The sequence below is a fragment of the Lissotriton helveticus genome, chromosome 1_1, assembly GCF_964261635.1.
Source record: "Lissotriton helveticus chromosome 1_1, aLisHel1.1, whole genome shotgun sequence".
Classification (NCBI taxonomy): domain Eukaryota; kingdom Metazoa; phylum Chordata; class Amphibia; order Caudata; family Salamandridae; genus Lissotriton; species Lissotriton helveticus.
In genome coordinates, this window is record NC_136057.1 from 68,606,447 (window position 1) to 68,622,517 (window position 16,071).

The 16,071-nt window shown below is 46.7% G+C and overlaps 1 protein-coding gene across 2 annotated transcripts in view; it reads right to left on the reverse strand.

Moving 5' to 3' along the window:
* The window catches only part of LOC144827495 (uncharacterized), a 60,385-nt gene that overhangs the window by 18,429 nt on the left and 25,885 nt on the right, over positions 1–16,071 (reverse strand). The window lies entirely within an intron of this gene.

The window sequence follows — 16,071 nt, forward strand, 5'->3', positions numbered from 1 at the left end:
TCTAATAGAGGAGATAAGGACCGTGCAGGGTCGTCCTGAATGGATAGTTGGTCATGGTTCTGTATAGATGAACTGGATGAAACAGATGGTAGAGCTCCAAAACCCGCGTAGATGCTGTCAATTTTCTCCGTAAAGAAGTCTGCCAGTGAATTGCATTGAGTGCTATCCAGACAGGGGGCTTTGGGAGCACATGACATACCGGATAGTTCCTGAAATGCCTTAAAAAGAGCTTTGGGACGATTCTGGGCTTTCAGTATCGTGTTATTAACATGATTGGCCCTGGCAGTATTACATAAAGCGTGATATTTATGTAATGCGAGTTTGTAATTTTCTTTATCTGCAGGAGAGTAGTTTGACCTCCAAATACGCTCCAGTCTTTTGCAGCGGGACTTCTCCATTTTTAGTTGTTCGTTAAACCAAGGAGCAGGGGGGTGCAGAAAATTTTGCTTACATTTACGTGCCGGGAGGCAAAGATCAATTGCAGAGGTAAGCCAGGTACTAATCGTCCCCACATCATCCGTAGAGATATTAGAAAGAGGAGGCAAGGTCTTTTCTAGGGAATTATTAAGTTGCTCCAGGTTAAGTCTTTGCCAATTTCTACTGGTTCTAAGGGAGTGTGGGTTGCCAGGAGGGCAAGGCGCACCCGCTGTCTTAATGTGGAACTCTACAATAAAATGGTCAGACCAAATAATAGGGCTGGAAGGTAGACAAGTTACAGTGTCCAGATTAGCAAAGATTGGGTCTAGTAGGTTGCCGCCTTTATGAGTTGGACCGGAGTTGAGAAGACTTAAATTGAGGGCGGCAAAGTCCTGTATAAGATGAGTGCTAGTAGAGCATAAGGTGTCGTTACAATGAATGTTCAAGTCACCTAATAACAGGAAATTATTAGATTCCAGCAAAAGGGGAGCAATAAGCTCAGGAAGGGCAGCTGCCCATGCGCCAGCCGCACCAGGCGGACGATACAGAAGAGCACCGGACAATGTAAAATTCGGGGATAATAGCAATTTAAAACTACCTGCTTCACAATTAGGGATATCAAGGTCTTCCCACTTGCAGGAATAGCTCCTCTTGTAAATAATGGCAATGCCACCTCCATCCCGGAGAGTTCTATTACGCCCCACAAAGGTGTATTCATCAGGGAGGGCAGTGGCAATGTCCGGCCCAGAACAGTCATTGAGCCAGGTTTCAGTTAGAAACAAGGCCGACGGACTAGACGATGTGAGGAGGTCAAATATGTCCCTCTTGTGTTTAGGCAGAGATCTACAATTTAAACTAATAAAACTAATGTCAGGAGGGGAGTCAGAGGGGTATACAGTCACTGGGAAGGGGGTGGCAGTCCAAAAAGAGGAAGAGGGAATACACAGCTCTGAGGGAAGGGATGTAAGGGCCAGAGCGCAAGCAGGGCAGGACAAGGGGGCGTCATGACAGCGCAAACGGGAACAATAAATACCAGGTGACGGTCGCAGGCTATACAAAGAAGAGCGGGAGTATGTAAGTCTGGGGATCGTAAAGCCAGAAGTAGGGGGGTTGGCCCCAGGTCCCGTCTGGTCGCGGACGGTCGCGGACGGGCGCAGACGGGCTTAACTCAGGCACAACTCCAGCGCGCCTGCGTCGCGCCCGCTGCGCTCGTCCGCTGCGCTTCCTATGGGGGGGCATTTTGTAGGGCTGAGGGCGGGAGGGGCCGAGCGCTAGTCCGCTCGCCTCCGCTCCACTCCAGGCTCCTCACCCAAAATGGCGGCCAAAGTCGGGTCCCGGGCAGCGCTTCAATCGCCTGCCAGGGGACGAGTCAGGGGCAAATACACAGATGTAAGCAAATGCGATCAAGTGAGTAGCCTGTATAACAAAAAGGGGGTTAACAGACAAAGTGCAAAGTGCAACATAAAATACACAGTTCCAATTTTAAAAATCCCTCGTAACCTTTAAAAATAATCACGGAGCCCTGTAGTGCCTCGGGCAACCGTGAGCTTCTATCAATTGGCCAAAGCAAAGTGAGGCTTTTGTAGGGCTAAGGGCGGGAGGGGCCGAGCGCTAGTCCGCTCGCCTCCGCTCCACTCCAGGCTCCTCACCAAAAATGGCGGCCAAAGTCGGGTCCCGGGCAGCCTGCCAGGGGACGAGTCAGGGGCAAATGCACAGATGTAAGCAAATGCCTGTATAACAAGCATTTACAATGCAACGGTTTCTCCTTTGGAAAAGTTAGAGCTATTGGCATTGTAAATGACAAAATTTGTATTTATGTGTTGGTTTTGAAAACAGATAAATAAATGGCATTGTCATTTACATTTCCAATAGCTTAATCTCTCGCAAATGTGAGACCTATTGTACCCTACGGACGAGCTCAGCAGACAGCAATTACTACCACACACACACACCCAGAGTCACACACACACACCCAGAGCCAGCCACACACACCCAGAGCCAGCCACACACACACACACACCCAGAGCCAGCCACACACACACACGCACACACCCAGAGCCACGCACACCCCCAGAGCCACGCACACCCAGAGCCACACACACCCAGAGCCCCACACACAAACACACACACCCAGAGCCACACACACACACACACCCAGAGCCACACAAACACACACACCCAGAGCCACACACACACACACACACACACCCAGAGCCACACACACACACACACACACACACACACACACCCAGAGCCACACACACACACACACACCCAGAGCCACACACACACACACCCAGAGCCACACACACACACCGAGAGCCACTCACACACACACACACACCCAGAGCCACACACACACACACCCAGAGACACACACACACACACACACACACACACACAGGCAGCAAGCAGCACCGCCTCATATGCAAAGAACGGGACGTAAAAGCACAGCCTAGCCTACTTGCCACCAATCACCGCCCCGGCCCCTACTTCCGGAGATGCGGTATAGTACAAACCTACCCAATGTCGTTTCCCGAGGGCGGGATAGATATTGAATGGAATCCATTCTAAGATCAGGCATGAAGAACGCCGCTAAAAAGCCGATTCAGTTAAATAATTATTGTGTTATAGTCGAGGTATGAATAAAAACGCGTGGTTTGCAATTAAACAAAAGCGTATTTGGTTATGAATTCTTAATTCATAACTATTTTAATGAATATTATAGAATAATTACGCTTAAGAATGGGAAACTTAAAGCATACCACTTCTTATGATTGCAACCAACATTGTGTATTGGAAAACGTGGCTAGTTTGACTCCAGTGCTCACAATCTGTCAGCGGATTCATGCTTATTGAGAACCTATACATCCTCTGGATCATTCCAGGAGCCGCTTAAACAGACAAAACATGGGCAATAGTTATTCTATTAATAGCTGCTATGCGCTCATTCTTGAGAAGAGTTGGGTAAGAAAACCTGTCCACCTCAGGCTTGTTAACAGCGTCAGCCAATGACAAAATTAAAACGTCGCCTTGGCAACGCACAAACAAATGTGCTCCGCCAATCCACGGGAAGGAAGGGGCGGAGAACGCGTGGTGAGATCAGGGCAAAGATATTGTGAGAAGCAGTGACGTTGAAATAAAACCCTACATTGCAGACAACTCGACCATTCAGTGCCAGTTTGATGCAAGAAATCAAACCAGAGCCGGAATAGATCCCATCCCCCGAATGTACCCAGTAATCAATTTAAGTTGGTTTGAAACCACGCGAGAAGAAAACTGAAAGTTCCGTTCCGATCATCAAACAGTAGTAAATGGGAATCATCATTCTTCGCAAACACGAATTAATAGTACAATGTAACTTTGATCAGTATTAATAAATGCAACTTATGACTTGTATGTCGCTGTCTTATGGAACACTCCTGGAGAGGTCAGCAACACATGACTCTTCCAGCCAATGTAAGGCAGAGGAGCAGCAGCCCCCACCCCCAGTCTGCACACCAACCACTGGTCCCAAACAGGATTGAACCGCTTCTAACAAAGGGTAGAAACTTGAGAACAAGCATTTACAAGTGGGGCCGAAGACACCGACAGCGGGAGGGGGGGGGCAGGAACGGGCACACGGACAGCGGGAGGGGAGGGGAGCACTAGCCTGGACTTCTTCCGGCGGCGGTCGGCCTGGAGGAATGACAAAAAAAACCTCTGAAGAAAAAAAAAAACGCCCACCGCCGCATGACGTACAAAAAGAGGCGGAGAGCGAAAAAAATCGCCGGAACGCCCACGAATGTGCTCCCACAATGACGGACGCATCTCTGTTCCAATGGCTAGCCTCCATTTATGGAGCTAGCCAATGGAAGAGAGAGGCGGTACAAAGTCCCATACTGTTCTAACATAAGATTTCGCCTGCGCGAACACTGCTGCGCAGTGCTACGCCAGGCAAAACCTAAAAAGGGTGGGACGAGGTGCCAAATGATGAAACATGTCACATTACGTGAGTGCGCCATGCTGCTTCAAATTAGAAATCAGGCCATGCTGGGAGCTGACATCTTAAATAATAGGGTGTTGAGCTTGAAAAATCCTTGGCCTGTCACAGATCATTATCCACCTAGCTAAAAATCAGCGTACTCTGAATGATGCCATCTTGCATGCATGATGTAGGCTTGGCTTTCGAGTCAGCAAGCATCATCGGTGACACCATCTTAGCCAGCTTAGACTTTTTATATAGAACAGTGCCACTTCACTAGCCAGGTATAAGCATCTTCTGTGAGACACCATCTTGTGCCGCTGGAACGTCTTGCCAATTGTTGTTTTGTTTTGCCATCCACATATCAGTATATGCTGTGCGCTGCCATATTAGGCAGAAAAGACTTTCTGTATCACATCACTCCATCTTGCAACTCAGGCAACAAGTTTGTATGACAAACTCTAGTTGTTAGACAGGGATTATCCTAATCTGAGTGTTGACCAGATGGTAAACTAAGGATCATCCACCCCTAGCAGCCTAGTTCTTATTTAACCACACAGCCTCAAGTCGCTAGATAGGGACTTTCCCATCCCAGTTGTTGCCATCTTATCTGGTACTTCAAGCGTGACGAAACAACAGCTTGATACCTAGAGATCAGCTAGTCCTGAGAGCAACCACCTTAGACATGTGGTTCTTCAAATACCAATAAACTTCACCTGGCCATCAGGAAATCATCTGTCATTTTTAGGCCTCGATATCTTTGGGAAACAGGACTTCATGTGGTAAGTAACGTTACAAGCAGAGTCAGAAATTAGCATGACTTGGCCACAGGCATTCTGGGCTCCAGTGGCCCAATCTAGGGTATAGTTCCAACTAGCCATCAAGCGACCATTCCTTCTAGTGTGCCCATATGCTGATAGGTTGTGTCCTAAGAGAAGTCCAGCCAACCACTGTGGCAGATCCACCACAGGATTACATCAAATAGTTTTGGAAATTTCCAGATGAACAAAAGTCCTAAGAAGTTGTCATGTTAAGTAATTTCGTCATTGGGATAAACATTCCCCTTCAGAAGACAGACTGGACAAAAAAAAAACGAAACAATATTTTAAAGTAGCCTCTTGGCAAAGCAGTCCTTGATTATGAACCTCGACCCCTGACCTCAGCAACAGAACGGAATCTCATATCACTCCTGTGAGAATTATTTCCGTTTTAGGAACGAATATTGTACATATATGGAAACCAAGATGTGAGCAGCTCCGCCAGAAACGCTGTTAAATTCTGCACATTCACTGCAGGCTGATGAAGCTGTGGGGGTGTCCTTGAACAGCCTACGACATCTGCATAACGTTTTGTGGGAATCTAGCTAACACTGCATAAGAATTCTGCACAGTTTCTATATTCCGTGTGCGTCTCTTTGAAAATATGACCAGTGCCCAGTGCATGCATATTCTTTGGGGGAAAAAACAATCCTTTCGCCTTCTTCTAAGGAAAATTTAGTCTAATGGATTTGCTTTGAATGCGCGGGGTCTGGGTTGTCGGCTTGATGCTGTGGCCTTAGCTGAAGTGTATGCTCCACGCATTACAAAGAAAATGCCAATGTTTTTACTTTTGAGGTGGATCTGTTGACTTTTACATTTAAATTAACACAGCGATGTATCTGAAGTTGCGTGTTACATCTGTCCTAGCGCTGTGCTTATACTTCCATGCGCTATGCTAATGCTGCCAATTTTGTCGTCCTACTTCCGTGTCTCTTGCCTGTCTCAGTTTTTAATTTTGAAAATCTGGTCACCTTAATGTGGGGTGAGATTTTCTCTCAGGCGTCTATAGAAGTTGAAAGAGAATGCTTACTTTGACCTGCACTACAATAGATTAAGAAAGTGAGAGCCCTCCCCTCCCCTTCCCCCCTCCCCATATCCTGCAAGATAAGCTGAAGTGGCCCCTCAAATGCCCATAAGGTGGGGCGGGGGGCCCCCCTTCAGTATGGGTAAGCCTGCTCCATCCCCACACACACTGCAGTGGGCTGCGGGGCCTTAGTTGCACCCCCGAGCCCAGTGCATTGTTGTTGCTCATTGCGAAAAAGGTTTAAAGGCAGGAGGAGATGCAGGTGCTTTCCTACCTACAGGAGGAGTGTAGCCGCGGGCGCGCGGATGAGCATGTGCTCGCTTGTTTATGTTCTGTGGATTTTACTTGCCACAAGCTTTGCCTCCCAGGGTAACAGAGAGCTTTATAAACTTTCAGAAGAGCACATCCTATTCACGTTACAAAATCATAATGAAAACGAGGTCTAATGTGCCCAATGCCTCTAGCTATTCGCTACCTTCTGTTGATTTTCTTTCCCAATAACTACATTTTTCCCACTAACAATTTAACCACATATCTCCATGCCCACCCCCCAACATCTGTTCGTGTCAAGCATGTCGCTCGAAACCTTTCAGTGTCGTCAATGTGCTCGTACATTTGTTAATGCTAAAGTGCGCCGCTGCAGTCCAGGCACTGGAAACTTTAGCAAGGTAAGTGCATAGAGCCACCCTCTAGGTGGTGGATACAAATGTATCCAAGCATTCCAAGAAGCTTGGGAAAGACAGTGTCGGGTGTAGGGTCATAGTGCGACAGCAAAAACGCAAATTAAGTGTTTCAACGTTTGAATGGCTTTTCTCTTTTTATGTCTATTAATAGCATTTCCTGCCCAAGACATCCTTGTCCTCAGGTTTATCCGAAGTGTTTTTCCACAGCTGCCTCAGGGAAGTGGTGCAAGCCAAGCTGGGGATAAAGCTAGTGAAAGTTCCGCCCTGCGGCAGTGCCACGCAGTACAGCACAATCAGTGGCCATTAGATGTCTCTAGCCAGCCACTCTGTTACAGAGGCCGCCGCTTTAGAAACATGACCCTCTCGCAGAGAAGCAGGGGGGCTTGGCCACTATTTTTAACAGGGTTACTTACAATCGCAACTGGCGGCCACTAAAAAACTGCAATGATGTGACTCGCCAGGTGTGCATCAGAAATAGCCATCAGAGAATTCCGAAGGGTAATCAGACGTTAACAGCTGTGTTTACGCCAGGTTTGTAAAGACACAAACGTTGGCCGTTCGCCCTTCAACTTTTTTTGGCTGCGAGGCAATGCTTTAAAAATGCAAGCGTATTGGCTGGGGAATCTGCCTCACATGAGACTGTTTTAGGACTGGCGGGCTGGTCTCTCCTTGATGCTGCAGCCGCCAGAGGAAAGCAGCCTCTTGATGCTCCCGCGGATTATCTGCTCTCACGAGGCCCGTGTGAAGAGGATAAGCTATTGTGCGAGGGTCTCGGTCTCACCGGCTGTCCCGCATTACCTCCGTCTTCCTTGCTGCCCCTCATTTCCCGTTTCACTCCCAGCCCGTTTCCCTTATTCATTCACAATGTATTGCGCCATCTAGACCTTTCACTCACCCCTCACTGCCTCTACCGCCCTCGCCGTGTCAGTATCGCTGACTTCCCCTCTGTGACCCTCTATCTCACTCCCAGGATCCGCCCACCCTTCACTGCCTCTGTCTACCGCTACCTATTTTCATTTGTTGTAATTTTTTTTAAATTTGGACCTTTCTCGTTGGTATTTACAGAATTGTTATAAATGCTGGCGTAAATAGGGGAACAAAGCACTAATTTACCAACCAGTCTCTAGGATTTTAGCTTTATAATTTTGAGACGTTTTTGCCATTGGTCAAATTGTGCATTACGTGCCAAAATTAAAATCGCAACAATCCTTTCATAAGGGGGCAGGAACGGTTAGACGGACAGCGGGAGGGGGGGCGGGAACGGACAGCGGGAGGGGGGGGGGGGTCGGGAACGGGATAAAAACAAAAGGAAACAGAAAAAAAGACATTAAGAGCGAAAACTTCAAAATACGTAAACTTACAAAGTGAAAACACATTTATAAACAAAATGCTCCTTACCTGATTGCCTCGTGGGAACTCGAATCTTGCAGCCAACTCCAACAACAAACACTTGTAAAAAGAAGAAAACAGGCCGACTCAAAAAAAAAAAATAACACACACCCACCGCCGCGATGACGAACAGAAGTAGGTGGAGAGCGAAAAAATCGCGGGAACGCCCCTGAATCTGGTCCGGCCTTGACGGACAGATCTGGCTCCCAATGGCTAGCCTCCATTTATGGAGCTAGCCAATGGGAGCCGGGGGGCGTTCCGATAGCCAATATGGTAAACAATAGATTTCACCTGCGCGAACTGCTTGCGCAGATCGCCAGGTCGAAACCTAAAAAAAGGGGGTTAACAGACAAAGTGCAAAGTGCAACATAAAATACACAGTTCCAATTTTAAAAATCCCTCGTAACCTTTAAAAATAATCACGGAGCCCGGTAGTGCCTCGGGCAACCGTGAGCTTCTATTTCTTCTGACTTGAGAGAGGCGGGAGAAAACAGGGACTTTGCAGAATTTTGGAGAATTGTAAATAGGCCGTGTTTTAATGATAACTCCGCCCCGGTGATTAGTAGCAACATCCTCCCAGATCAATGGGTGAATCACTTCCAAGGGCTATACAATAAGTCAAAACTAGAAATCCAGGAGGGCGAGTGGCAGGGTACCCGGAGTGGTAAAATAATCCTCTCACTAGAAGAGATAACAAAAGCGATCAGCGGGTTGACCCCTAACAAGGCCCCTGGTCCGGATGGTATCCCACCGGATCTATACAGAAGTAATATAGACCTATGGGCCCCGATCTTAACCAGGGTCTTAAACGCGGCTATCAAATCAGGGCTACCACGCTCCTGGTCCACTGCACTGATCGTACCCATTTTTAAGAAAGGGACCAGGGATGATCCTAAATGCTACAGATCGATCTCGCTCATAGATGTTTCTGCCAAAATTCTGGGTCGAGTGATTTTAAATCGGCTCATGGAGTGAACTTTAGCTGACATACAGTATGGGTTCAGAGCTGGTAGATCGACCAGTGACCAGTGACTAAATTTGTATCTTTTAACAGCCAAATATACAAAAGCCAGCAAGGGCACGGTCTATATGGCATTCATTGACCTGGCTGCGGCCTTTGACAATGTCAATAGGACTAAACTGTGGTCCATGATGCATAAGCTAGGCATTGAAGAGGGGCTGATAAATATCTTGAAAGAGCTGCACTGGAACACTACGGCCAGGGTCCGTTTTAGCCCAGAGGGGGGGCGAACTGACCAATTTCTATGCTCAGGAGGAGTAAGGCAAGGGTGTATATTAGCCCCTTTTCTCTTTTCACTCTACATTAATGCCTTAGAGAGTGCCCTCACCGCCCTAGAAGTTGATTGCCCCAAAGTAGGACCGGGTCAAATCCCAGTACTACTGTACGCAGATGATGCAGTCCTGCTGGCTAGGACCCCGAGGGCTTTACAACTTTTGGTGGATGGATTTGTTAAATTTATGGCTGACTTGGACCTATCTGTCAACTTAAATAAATCCTTTGTCATGGTGGCTGGCAAAAAACCTGCCAATAAGTGTGTGTTTAAGATAGGGTCACATACTTTGGGTAAAGTAAAGACTTTCCCCTACCTGGGTGTGCTATTTGATGGTGACATTCAGTTTAGCCAGCTGCTCGAGGAACATTGTACCAAGCTTGTTGCCTCAAACGGTGCCATATCGAGCTTTGCCCGAAGGTTGGGGCGATGGTGCCCAGAACAGATAATGGCATTATATGTCTCAATCAGTACAGCAAAGGCCTTGTATGGTGCTGAGGTAAGGGGTTTCAGGGACTGCAAGCAACTTCAACAACAGGAAGATACATTTTTCCGGAGAATCCTGAAAATCCCACATACCATCCCTGCTGAAATTGCCCATGCCGAACTGGGGATGCCATATATCTCAGACAATGCTAAGCTAAGGCCATTCATGGCATGGACTAGAATCTGGACCAATCCGGAGGCATCCCTGAGCAGGGAAATTGTGTCGGACTGCTTGCAGAGAGACAAGGGGCTACAAATCCCTTGGCTAAAATACGTGAAAGACTCTTTAGTGAATATTGACCAGTGCCAACTTTTTAATGATCCATCTTCGATTTCAAATAGTTGTAAACTAAAGGTGAAAAAATTGCTTTTAGAAAAATTTGAATCTGACAGAAGAGGCCTTGGTTCGGTAAAGAAATCAATAGCAGCTCACGACCTTGTAAGAAACGGGGTGGGAATGGAATCATATCTGTTTCTGATGTATAGCCAAAATGACCGATTTTTAATGTGCCGTTTTAGGCTCAATTGGTTACCAAACATTTTAGCTTATCCTGCTGGTTTTACTCTAACAATTGAGCAGAAGGGTGCCTGCGGCTGCGACAATAGGTCTCCACAGGACACCCTTCATTTTGTACTTTTATGTTCATTTTATAGAAACCCTAGATGTTTGTTTTTGGTAGACATTCTTAGGAAACAGAAATTTCGCCATGCAAGAGCTGCACTGTTGTTCCTACAGAAAGCTAGTGACACCCATACTCTATGTGCCATTTTAAGCTTTTTAAAAGTAGCCGTAAGATTGAGGAATACAAGAAATTAACTTGTTTTTGTAAATAATCAGACTCTCTCTATGAATTATACCCTCTCTTTTTTAAAGTTTTTCCTTTTATTACTAAAAGTCCAGGAATGATATTTAATGAAATTTTACTATGTAATGTGTTTTTATGAGGAATTTTTATTCTTCGAAATAAAGATTTACTGAACTTGTTACTGAACTGGCATGAAGTGTCTTGCCTGCTTGCTGATTGCAAAAGGAAATTGCTCTAGATATCCAACGTGCAATAGTCTGTTTAGCAACTGGAGGTTTTTCACACATCCTGCCGTAGGCTATGAAGAGCTGATCAGTTTTACGGATACTGGTTGTTCTTTGCAAATAAAATGTCAAACATCTCTTAACATCTAGAGAATGTAAAGTCTTTTCTGATGGCAACTGTGTATTAGGGAAAAAAGTCTTTAAGATGACAGGCTCATTCAGGTGGAAATTAGATGGAACTTTAGGAATTAAGGCCGGATTAGTGCGGAGCACCACAGCGTCTTTGGTGAATTGAAGAATAGGTGGTTTGATAGTAAAAGCTTGTATCTCGCGGACTTGAAGTAAGAGCTAAAAGCAGTGATGTCTTCCTGGAGATGAATTTAAGATCAGCCCTACGAATGGGCTCAAATGGGGACTTCATGAGTTGTGCCAACACAATGTTCAGATGCCAAGGAGGAGGCGGGAGTGGAATTGGAGGGAACATCTGAAATAAGCCTTTGAAAAGTTGTTGAATAATTCTTGAAGAATAAAGAGAATTGGAGCCATCGTGCCGGAATCTGGAAACTGCAGCCAGAAAAACCTTCAGGGTAGAGTGAGAGAGGCCGGATTTTGCTAATTGTAAGAAAAAAGGCAGAAGCTGCTCTGGTGTAGAGTGAACAGGGTGAACAGTTATTTATTTAAGTTATCATTATTTGTAAAGTGCAACCGACACCCTACGGGTAACCTGGCGCTGTGATACAGGCGACTAGCTTAGGGCCGAGAGACTGTGACCCCTGCCATGAAAGAGTTAGCAGGATGCCAAGGAGCATACTCGAGGGTAGAGCCAGGTTTTTAACCTTTTTCTAACCTGCAGGATGTTGTCTATTTGTCTCGTATCTAATGGAAGAGTATTCCAAAGGCGGGACGCTGCCGCACTGAAGGCCCTACCTCCTGATTTGACTTTCCTAACTCTAGGCACCCTCACCAGATTAGCGGATGAGGAGTGCAGTGCTCGTGGAGGGACATACTATGTCAGTTTCTCCTGCAGAGATTTGGGCCCGTGACCATGTAGAGCCTTAAATACTATACATAGTGCCTTAAATCGTATCCTCTGCGAGACTGGCAGCCAGTGTAAATCTGAGAGTGCCCGGGAGGGGGAGGAGTGGCGTAGTTGCACTAGTACCAGTTTGGCCACCATGGTCTGTACTCTCTGCAATCTCTCAATCAGATATTGCGGGGATTCTAGTAACAGGGCATTACAATAGTCCAGCTTACTGAGGATGGTGCTCCGGACTATCATCGCTCTGTTCTGTTGAGAGAACATCGGAAGGATTTTCCAAAATGCTCTGATCAGTGTAAAACAACATCCAGCTGTTTTGTTGACAGTTTTCAAATGTCAATTTGTTGTCAACCATGACTCCCACATTACGTACCACGCTACTGGGAGCCAATGGAGTAGCAGGGGATGTTGGCCAAAACTCAAGCGGAAGTTTAGGAGGGATTCTACCTACTGCACAGTGTAGAATCTCTGTCTTCTCAGAGATAAATTGAAGAATTTGAATTTGAAGCTTCACACCAAAGATTGAACCGTTTCCACTTGAGTTTGTAGGTTTTGATAGTGGCCGGTGCTCTAGCGTTAGTGAGAACCTCCCTGCAGCCCGGAGGAATAATCAAATTAACAAACTCATAGTGCTCAGGCGCCAGTTGGATCCGGATGCCAGATCAGGCCGTGGTTCATTGTAAGAAGATTTGAAATTGGGCGCAGCCAAATTGGATTGCACTCCGACAGAAGGAGGAGCTCCGTAAACCAGAACTGGCGAGGCCATCTGGGGGCTATGAGAAGAATGCAGCAGGGTTCTTTCTGCATTTTCCAAAGTACCCTTGCGACTAGAGGAATCGGTGGAAAAGCGTGAGCATATATTTTTGACCAGTTCATCAAAAACGCATTTCTGCATGATTCTGAGTGGGGAAGCCAACTTGCATCGAATGTCTTTTGCGGTTCAGGTTGGTCGCAAATAAATCCAGATTGGGGTGTCCGCAAAGCTGAAAGATGCGGTCCAGCGTCGGCTGATGAAGTTCCCACTAGTGGTTTGACGGGACCGACTTGCTCAGGGAGTCCGATAGAAGGTTGGACACCCCTGGAACATGGACTGCTATTAAAGTGATCTGCTGTTGAATCGCCCAATCCCAAATTTGCTAAGCTTGTAGGGATAGCAAAGTGGATCTCGTGCCCCCTTGTTTGGTCACATAATGCATGCTTGTTGTGTTGTCCATTCGGATCAACACTGAAGCTCCTTGAATGAGGGTGCAAAAGGACTTCAGAGCCGGGAATATCGCCGGTAACTCCATAAGGTTTATGTGCCAAGTTCATAGGTGGGTGTCCCATTTCCCCTTGACTGTGAGGGCTTGAAGATGCGCTACCCACCATTCTAAGGGAAGCATCTGTCATGAGGATGAAACTTGGAGTGTCCACTACAAACGAACTGCAGAGATGTTTGGTATGTGAGTCCACCATAGCAATGCTCTTCATATCTGAGATGTCGAAGGACCCTGAGACTTGTTGCAATTGGTTGTCGAGTTCTCCAGTCGGGGTCCCATTTTGAGGCGACAGTTGGGAATTAGGGGAATACCGGAAGACAGCATCCCCAGAAGCGATTTGAACTGTCGAACAGAAACATACTTTTATGTGCGCCGGAGAGTTGCCAGTTTGGAAATCCGCTGTTGTCTTTCGTTTGAGACAAACGCCCTTCTTTGCTGTGTGTCTATGATGGCCCCCAAGAAGGTCCTCACTTGAGAGGGGGTGAACTGAGACTTCTCCAGAGTGATGGAAAGACACAGAGACAGGCATGATTGAGTGTGTCTGGTTGCGACTGCGAACGACTGTGCCTTTATAAGGCAGTCGTCGAGGTAGCGAAATATTTGGACACCAACTTGACCAAGATATGCTGCCACCGGTGCCAAGACCGTAGTGAACATTCGGGTGCAGAGTGAAGGCCAGATGGAAGGACTTGGAATTGGAAATCTCTGCCAGCCACTCTGAAGCGCAGGAATTTTCTGTGTCTGGGTAAAATAGGGACATGAAAATAGGCATCTTGAAGGTCCAGTGTTGGCTTGTAATCCCCTTAAGACAAATAACTGAAGCACTTCTAGGAGAGACAACATCTGGAAAGTTTGTTTCTTGAGAATCTTTTTGAGGGAACGAATGTCCAGAATGGGGCGCCACTCACCCTGATTTTTCCTTGATTTGGAAGAATCTTGAATAGAAGCCTGCATCCCCTTGAAGATTCGGTACACTTTGATCGCTCCTTTCCTTAACATGAGACTGATTTGGCATAAAAGTTCCTTCAGACAGGCAGGAGGAGGACCTCTGGGGGGAGAATTTGGAGGGAATTTCACAAATTCCAGAGTGTTGCCTCTGGACACTATGTCCAAAACCCATCGATCTGTAGTTATTGCGGACCAATTGGAGAAGAAATGGGAGATCTGCCCTCCAACTTTCGTCGGATTGATGGGAAGAGTGGTTGACAGTGGTCACTGCTTTTTTGAGGAATCTCTACCTCAGCAGGAGGATTTCCCTCTGTACTGCTCGTAAGAGGCAGCCTGCGGCTCTCGAAACGACTGCTGTTGGAGGGAGGAGGAGTAACTCGGTTGGTCCGGATAGGGATGGTACTGCTGGTATTGGTTGTAACCTCCCCGAAAGGAAGAGGATGAGCCACGACCCCTCGCACCTCCAAAGGGCTGCATTTTAAACTGTACAGTAGACACTGCACATTACACACGGACCCGAGAGGCCTGGAATTTAGACTTTGACATTCCAATGGAAGATCAAGACTGGCAGCGGTCCTGTGAACTAACATGCATGGTTTCTAGTAATGCCCATTTTCAACTGATACATTATAATTTTCTGCGAAGGACTTACATTATAATTTTCTGTGAAGGACTTACTTAACGCCACAAGACCTTTATCGAATGGTTGTGTCTTGCCCAGATATACGCCTGCGCTGCAACAGTGTGGGGGCTGGTTTCTTACATTAACCATGGCCCTGCGATGCAATACACTCCTTCTGGCAACTAGCTGTCGAAGAAATGGAGCATGCCACACAACTAAGTATTGAGCTGACAACCAAATGCTGTTTATTAGGCCTCTTTAGATGCCAGAAGGGCGCAAGATTACCTATAAATTTGGCCAGTCGCCTATGGTACTGGCATGACGTAGAATTTCAATCACATGGCTACCCCAGCATGCCCCAACGATTGCGCTCTGGCTTACAGATGCGCTCAACTGGGCCCTAGCTGAGGAGAAACATATGCGCCTTAGCAGACAGGATGACAAATTTGAGGATACACTAAACACTTGCCGTGCTCATACAGATAACTCCTAGCTCCTGCTTCCCAAGTGACAACAGACACAGACTCTGGCTCTGAAACTGACGAGGCAAAACACTACGACACTGGGGATGAGCAAGGAGGTGTCTCCACATGATAATTATAAGGTACATTCCCAATTAGGGGAATGGGACACTTATTGATCACCTGGAGAATGGGAAAGCAGATAAGTGCATGTGTAATTATTGACTGCTTCTTGATTAACCTACGGACGTAGAACATATTGGTATGATATGTCTCTGTATACTCTGACTGCCAGGTTGTATGTTGACAAAATTAAAATAAAGTTCTAAAAAAAATAATAATAATAAAGCCATTACATTGTGGGTGGTAGAGGGTAGTGAACCAGTAATTCACGCCACACTCCTTCGACATGTGTTTCAAGTAGCCAGACATGAAGTCGGTACCTCTGTATGACACCACCTCCTTAGGGCAGCCCACCCTGGTAAAGATGCTAATGAGGGCCCTCGCCACTGCAGGGGCAGTGGTAGTCCTGAGGGGAATAGCCTCAGAATACCTGGAGGCATGATCTACTACCAGACCTCACTGACGAGGCTATTCCAGGTGCGTGGGGGTCTACGGGGCTTTTGGAAAGGGGCTGAG